General features: G+C 43.5%; 1 protein-coding gene across 5 annotated transcripts in view; it reads right to left on the minus strand.

Annotated features, from left to right (window-relative positions):
• Positions 1–5,539, minus strand: part of DICER1 (dicer 1, ribonuclease III) — a 66,423-nt gene extending 60,884 nt beyond the window's left edge. For 3 of the 5 annotated variants that reach the window (XM_061348869.1, XM_061348866.1, XM_061348872.1), the window contains exon 1: positions 5,105–5,273. The gene's annotated coding sequence lies outside the window, so the exon portion shown is untranslated. Of the gene's footprint in view, positions 1–5,104; positions 5,274–5,332 lie in introns of those variants that run through there. The other 2 variants (XM_061348867.1, XM_061348870.1) reach the window with 2 other exon arrangements.
• Positions 5,540–7,024: the final 1,485 nt, after the last annotated feature.

Raw genomic sequence — 7,024 nt, forward strand, 5'->3', positions numbered from 1 at the left:
GGTAGAAAACACTCATTTCCTAGGGCCATTTTTTCCTCTTATTTTACCTCACAGAAACAGGAAAGTGTAAGTAGCAAGAATAACTGAAGATTACACACCCATCTTCCTGAGGACTCATAGAGCATACAGGAGAGGTTCAAACCTATGTCAGACAATAATGAAAGATGATCTTCAGTAACTGGAAAGGGGAAGGATCACGTCTTCCCTCCCCCCCTCCCCCAAGGATTTCTACAGACCTTGTATCACTTCTTAATAACTTTACACAGAAAAATTGACAATATATGCATTTAGCTTTAGCAGAAACAGCAAAAGCTTGTGGATCACTGAAAAAATTAGAGGCCAAAGCTTTCACTCGTATTTTTAAGCACTTTTTCATTTTATGTCCTCTTTCAAAAAGAAAAGCCTACTAGCCACTGACCATGAAGGTAGCAAGGCAGACAGGACTGTCTGCTCAGAAATACAAAGCTTAAGTGAGAAACTAGAAGTCTTTACTTGAAATGGATCACAGGCACTAATATCCTGATCAAAGATGATCAAATACAATCAATGAATATTATGGTTTCATAAAGCCATAATTAATAAACCAGTATAAATAGTCTTAATGTACAGAGACAGGATATAAACATCTAAAAAGAGTCTTTGATTTAAGCACTTGAGAATTAAAGGAGGTGGTGAAAATAGAGATCCCTAAATTCACTTGCCAAAAATCAGTGAGAGAAGTCAGGTCCTCTGAATCCTAGACAATGTTCCAACGATTAGATCACCTCTGAGCAACTTCATCTTTAGGTACATAAGCTTTGTTCATTTCTTCTTGACCAAGAAAATACAGAGCCAAAGCCATCATAAAAAGCCAGTAACAGTTGCAAGAAAGCTGTAAGAAACTTGATCTACATCAGAAACAATGCAGACTTTGCAAACAAAAGAACAAAACATGAATTGCAAAGTTAGCAAGCCCAAACATGTTCGCATAGCCAAATCATCTCAATGGAGTCAAACAAATTAACTTTAAAAAGCAAGCTGTATTTCCCTCACTTCCTAAGGGGAGGAAATTTATGCTACCAATAAGTGGGCAGTTCTAAAACTACAAACCATAAACAGAATATTAAGAAAATTAATTAAAAGAAACCCAAGACCCTTAAGTTTGAGGAGACTGATATTTTTTAACCACTACCTACCTATTAGCATCTCTGCTGAGAAAAAGGCTGCTACATGGCTTGACAACTTACGAGAAATCAGATTCCAAAGGAGGAGACTGGCACTGGAAACTGGGTTTTAGTAACAGTAAGCAGTTTTGTTTTCTTTACAAATGAAAAACCAAGATGATACTGATGAGCAATTTAAAATAAAATAAAAATAAAAATAAAAAAAATATTCCCAATGCCTGCTAAAATAGTCCCAACCTGACCATCACTTTTTTCAACCAAACCTAAAGCCAGGAACCACTCTGCTGCACCACAGATAAAAATGAACACTTACTCAGAGAACCTAAAGGAACTGATCCTTTATGAAGAGTAACAGAACTTGCAAAATATGGGTAGAAACTGATCATGCCAACTTAAATGCCATAAGTACTGAGCAAAAGAGCAGAGGAAAGCAAGCTTTTCTACAGTACTATGATGCATTAGCACGGATTAAGAGAGAACACTTTCGGCTCTTTTTTCAGGACTGAAAAGTAACATCTGTGCCAGCAGAAACAAGATTCATTAATGGGTTGCATTTCAGTAAAAGCCACGTCAAACGGTACTGAAGTCTCTTAGATTCACATGTATTTATTCAAGAAGTTGGAGAATATCGCTCTTCCTCCTTTTCCCACCTGAGGACATTTCAACACCTCCCGCTGTGTGACAACACAAGTAAATTCCTAGACAGTAGTTTCAGTTCTCTGCTTCATGACTCCAAAAGCTGCAGGAATTTGGAGGTGACAAATGTCACTTAACTAATGCAATCTGCAATATAGAGCAAAAATAACAAGGGAATTTGAGATGTACGTGCAAGAACTACTAAAACCAAGAGTTCACCCAATACAATATCATGGCATACATTAAAGTGGGCACTGCCTTGTCCTGTGCATTAGCTCTTTTAGAGTGATTATTTTCATTACATCTCTATATTCACTGCATCCCCCCAAATCACCAACACTATCTGAATATCAAACCTTGAAATTCCTACCAAAGATTGCAGTAACTTCAGTTAAAAAATAACCTTTTAGTTTTTACTATATATCAGGATTTTTGGTTTATTGCAATACATATGGAAGTCATGAAAGGCTAGAGGATGATGACACCTGGGTGGTGTAAAGAAAAATCATGCCTTCTCTACTCTAATCATTCTTAGCCTTCAGGGTAGACTGTTCTAAAAGCATACTGCACACAATTATAGAGAAGCTCCTATTCCATACAATACTATAATTATAATTGCTTTAAAGGGAACCACTTCCTGGGGGGAAAAAAACCAAACTGAAATTACTGTGCTATCATTCAGAAGAAATTGCTGTTGAACATATGACGGTGATGGGATACAGATGATAAGTGGTTACACTGCCAGACATTAGGATACAAGAACTATCTCACTGCTCTGCCAACAACCTATCAAGCTCAGTATACTCCCTAGTTTGTACCACCTTCATCAGAAGGAAAAAACCCAAACCAAACCAACAAACAAAACAAAAACAAACAAACAAACAAAAAAAAAAACCAGAAAACCTTAGGTTTTCTTACAGAGAATTAGGGAATATGGAACAACCCATCACAGAGACTGTTTGACCTATCTGCTGCCTGATCAATCAGATTATACCCTGAAGTAAAATTCCTGTCTGTAGTCTTAGCACTTCCTATAATGCTTGTCATCCCTAAAGTATACAATTATTTTCAAAAATCTCCCTGAACTCTTGCTCTCACTTATATTCACAGCTAATCCGAAGAGAAATCAAGTGTTTCAACTGCAAGTTCTCCACATTCATTTTATTAAATAGATCCTTACTCTTTGAAGAGGGATACACATTTTTGTATTTGGTTTTGCTAGTAATTTGCACTCAGACAGAGATCAGAGTACATTTAACCTGTTCATATTGAAAGTGAACATGAAGCGGAGATACTACCATCTGTGCTAAAGCAACTTTGTGCAATCCATTAACTTTTCCAAAAAACAGGAAAAAGTACTTTACGAATTGCTGAAGTGTGAAATCAGAAACATCTATTTGGCTTCACTGACAGTAGCCAATGGATGACATATATGAAGGAGTATAATAGCAGAGTAAGCAGGAATACCTTCCACTGACCAGTCACTCACCACGGTGTTTGTGGAGTCTGAGAAGATCCTCCTGTGTTTGACAGACTGATGATTTCTCCTATAAATTAATTGTTTCAACCTCCCTGTAAACTTCTGACATTCCCAACATGCTGCAACACCTGGTATTTTAGTTACACATGGTGTAAAGGAGCATCTCTTTTGTTTTGAATGACTGTTATCCCTCCACTGGTACCTTTTACCCTGGGTGAAAAGCACTAGTCAATTTTTGATCTCTTATTCTTTTAGGACAGTACCACTTTTATTTTTGAGGTAGAAAAGAGGTAAAGGGAAAATATCCAAACTGTACTTAGTATTAATCATATGGCCCCAGAAAGGATTTATACTGTGACATACTGATGCCACTTTCTTCTCATGTAATCATTAACTGTAGCATTATTTAATTTTTGACTGCTGAGCACTGAGCTGCTGCTTTCACAGAACTGTATCACCAAGGTGCTTTCATGAACTGCAGTAGCCAATTCCAAATTCAGCACTTCTGAATAAACATATATTTTGTTAATCCCGGGGATTAATAAATAACTAACAACCCAATGATTATACATGCTTTTCCAGCCTAGTAACATCTTCAAAGCTTATTTAACCACAATGTATCTTGTAGAGACAGACAATGGAAAAGACCCTCTTAAGGGAAGAATTTAGGAGAATAACTATGGCATAATAGAAGTCAGTTTCCATTTGTATCTATATCAACCTGTTAAAACAAGCACTACCCAACCTACTGAACATACACATGCAGTTTGCACTTCATCAGAGAATCCAAAATCCCTTATTAAAAGTGTAAAACAGTGTAAACTGAGTGTCTGCAAAACTGTTTCGATTTTTCATTTTTCGTTTCTCTAAATGTGGTTATCATCACCCAGCCTATGCACTTTTACCCCTTGAGCCCACCACATAACTCGAAGTTCTTCATCAAAAATACTCAAAACTGCTCATCTTAAGTGCCAAACATCCTCCAGACTTTTAACAAAGTTAACTGAAATACTAGAAGTCTCACTTTTTTAAAACAATATCTGGTTAATGACAATACGCAAAAAAAATAACTTTTTTTTTCCAGATGTATTTACAAACCATTTTGTATTCATTCGTGTTTTTTTAGGTTACCCAATACAGCAACAAACTCCAGTGCAAAATCCTTCATCTTTATAACCTTTTGTTTTTCAAGGTAAGGCCACACAGCGAAAGATCTGCTTTAATCACGCCGCCACTATGTTTTTTTCACTCCATGTACTGCCTTCATTTAAACTGGAAGAGGACGGAAAGGAAGTAAAGAGAAGAGCTACGAGTTTCCTACAAAGCCTTTAACGTAAGCACAGCAGAGTGGAAACTCTTTTACTGCCCTGGACGGCTTTCCCGAGCCTATCACGACACGGCAGAAGGGCTCCAGAGCCCCCCGGAAGGCCAGGTGCCAGCCCCTTGAGCGCCCGCCTCGGCGTGGCTCCGGCGCGGTTCCCCTAGGGCCCGGAGTCAGAGGACACAAAGCCGAGAGAGGCCAGAGCGCAGCCCCCGCCACCGCCCCACACGCGAGGCCCGGGCCCTGCCGGCACCGGGGCCCGCGGGCAGTTGCCAAGGCCGACCCCGGAGGCCGGTGATGGCAGTCCCGGGACCTGCTGGGACAGGGTCGGAGGCAGGGCAGACCTAACCAGGCTCTGACGGAGGGAGGACGAGGAGGGAGCTACTACTGCCATCCCAGCCCGCTCGACAGCGGCGTCGGGGCGTGGGAGCGCCGACACCCGCGCTAGGCAGCCATACAGCTCCTAGGGCGAAGGGCAGGCGATACCGGGCCGCCATCTCCTACCTGCTCGGACGGGATCCAGCCCGGCGCTTCCCCGCACTACAGGCCGCGTCTCATTGTGCTGCTGCTGCTACGGCCGCCGCCGCCATTTCCCCGCCGCCGCCGCCTCACTCCCCCCAACTGTCAGGTTCCTCCATTCACCTGGGCCCGGGACAGCCTCCTCCCCCTCCCTTCCCCTGCGCTGCCGGCTCTACGCAAACGGAGCACCTCCCCCACCTCTCCCACTCATACCAACAGAGGCCGCCCAGCGCCCGCAACGTAAGCCCGTTCCGAGAATTCCACCCTGCGCCACTCACACGCTCCACATCCCCACTCTCTGAAAGGACCCAGACAATTGGTGGCGAAAGCCGGGTAAAAGGTGAAAGGTTCATAAAGCAACCAATGGGATAGCGGGATACAGCCACAACAGGAGAGCCGCCGGGTGGTCCAGAGGCTCACGTGCGTGCGCACTCCCTTCCCCCCACCGGAGGACTGCCAGGCTCTCGGGCCCTAGCGCTATCCCCGCGCACGCGCTGGGACGGGTCTCGCGAGCGCGGGAGCGGCGGGCGGCAGCGCTGAGGCTGTGGAGGCTGTACCCGCCATCTTGAGGGGGGTGGAGCTGCCGTGGCCACCTCCAGGGTAGCGCTCTTCCCACGAAGGCAAGAGGTCGCCGAGCTCGCGGAGCTCGCCTAACGTGGGGCTTAAGACAAGCCCTAGGAGAAAGGCGATCCTTTTGGCAGCGTCTGAGCAGAACCGTGCTGGGTGATCGCTGTGTAACAAGATCCCAACTTTCCATACTTGCCGGCGGTCATTTCCATCAGGAATGGCCTTCCTGCCAAAGGCAAAGTGCTGCTTTTCTACCAGGGAGCTGGCGCGCTCAGCTCTTGCTGGTGCTAAGCCCAGAAGGTGGCAGAGAGAGACCTCATAGAACCCTTCTAGTATATGAAGGGGGCCTATAAGGATGCTGGGGAGGGACTCTTCATTAGGGACTATAGTGATAGGACAAGGGGTAACGGGTTAAAACTTAAACAGGGGAAGTTGAGATTGGATGTAAGGAAAAAGTTCTTTACTGTAAGGGTGGTGAGGCACTGGAATGGGTTGCCCAGGAAGTTGTGAATGCTCCATCCCTGGTACTCCCCAGGGGGAGAATTTGTGTACTCCCCAAGCAGCATCTGCTTTTGCCATTGTTTAAGGTAGGGTTTTGACTAGCTGGACCTCACTCCAGTGAGGAGTCTTACTCCAGTTCCTTGTCAACACTCACTTGTTTGAGTGACATTCCTTTCTGCTATTTTATTTTTAAGTGCCCTTTAAACAGCTAAACACTTAAACCACTTTTTTAAGTGCCCAGATTAAACAGCTGATGTAGGGTAACTCTTTTCTGCTATCAAACCCTTCAGCCACAGATGAAGAACCAGAGGGAAACATGTGATGCCGAAACAGGGAAACATAATTCTCTTACGTCTCTAATGCTGCCATTTTCCAGCTTTTATTTTCATTACAACTGACATAGAAGTCTGGAAGCTGCATCTTTAGGAAACGGGAGAAATGTAAGACAATGAGAAGGCTCTTACAGGACTGCCATGGAACACTTGATGTAGAAGGTTCAGGTGTAAGTGTGAATAACTGGTCACTAACATAGGACGTAGTGCTGGAGTGAATCAGTTTACAAGAGCTAGCACATGTGGAGGTACCTTGCAGGGTTTTTTAATTCCAATCTCAGTTAATTCTAATTCCATCATTCCCACCTCCCATGGCATCACCTACCAACATCATTCTCTTTGTGACTGGTGAGAAAACTGAGCCCTCCTCACAGAAATGTAGCTAATAACCAAACCTGCAGACTTCCTTACTGCATGACTTAGATCCATAGACACAGCCTGGACCAGATAGATGCTGTGGGCAAGCAATGAAATGGGTAATTCTTGAAAATGTGGAGTTTGAAAT

Source organism: Neopsephotus bourkii, unplaced genomic scaffold, assembly GCF_033783945.1.
Source record: "Neopsephotus bourkii isolate Nb327-2 ecotype Australia unplaced genomic scaffold, CSIRO-AGI_Nbou_v1 NB_372, whole genome shotgun sequence".
In the NCBI taxonomy this organism is placed as follows: Eukaryota; Metazoa; Chordata; class Aves; order Psittaciformes; family Psittacidae; genus Neopsephotus; species Neopsephotus bourkii.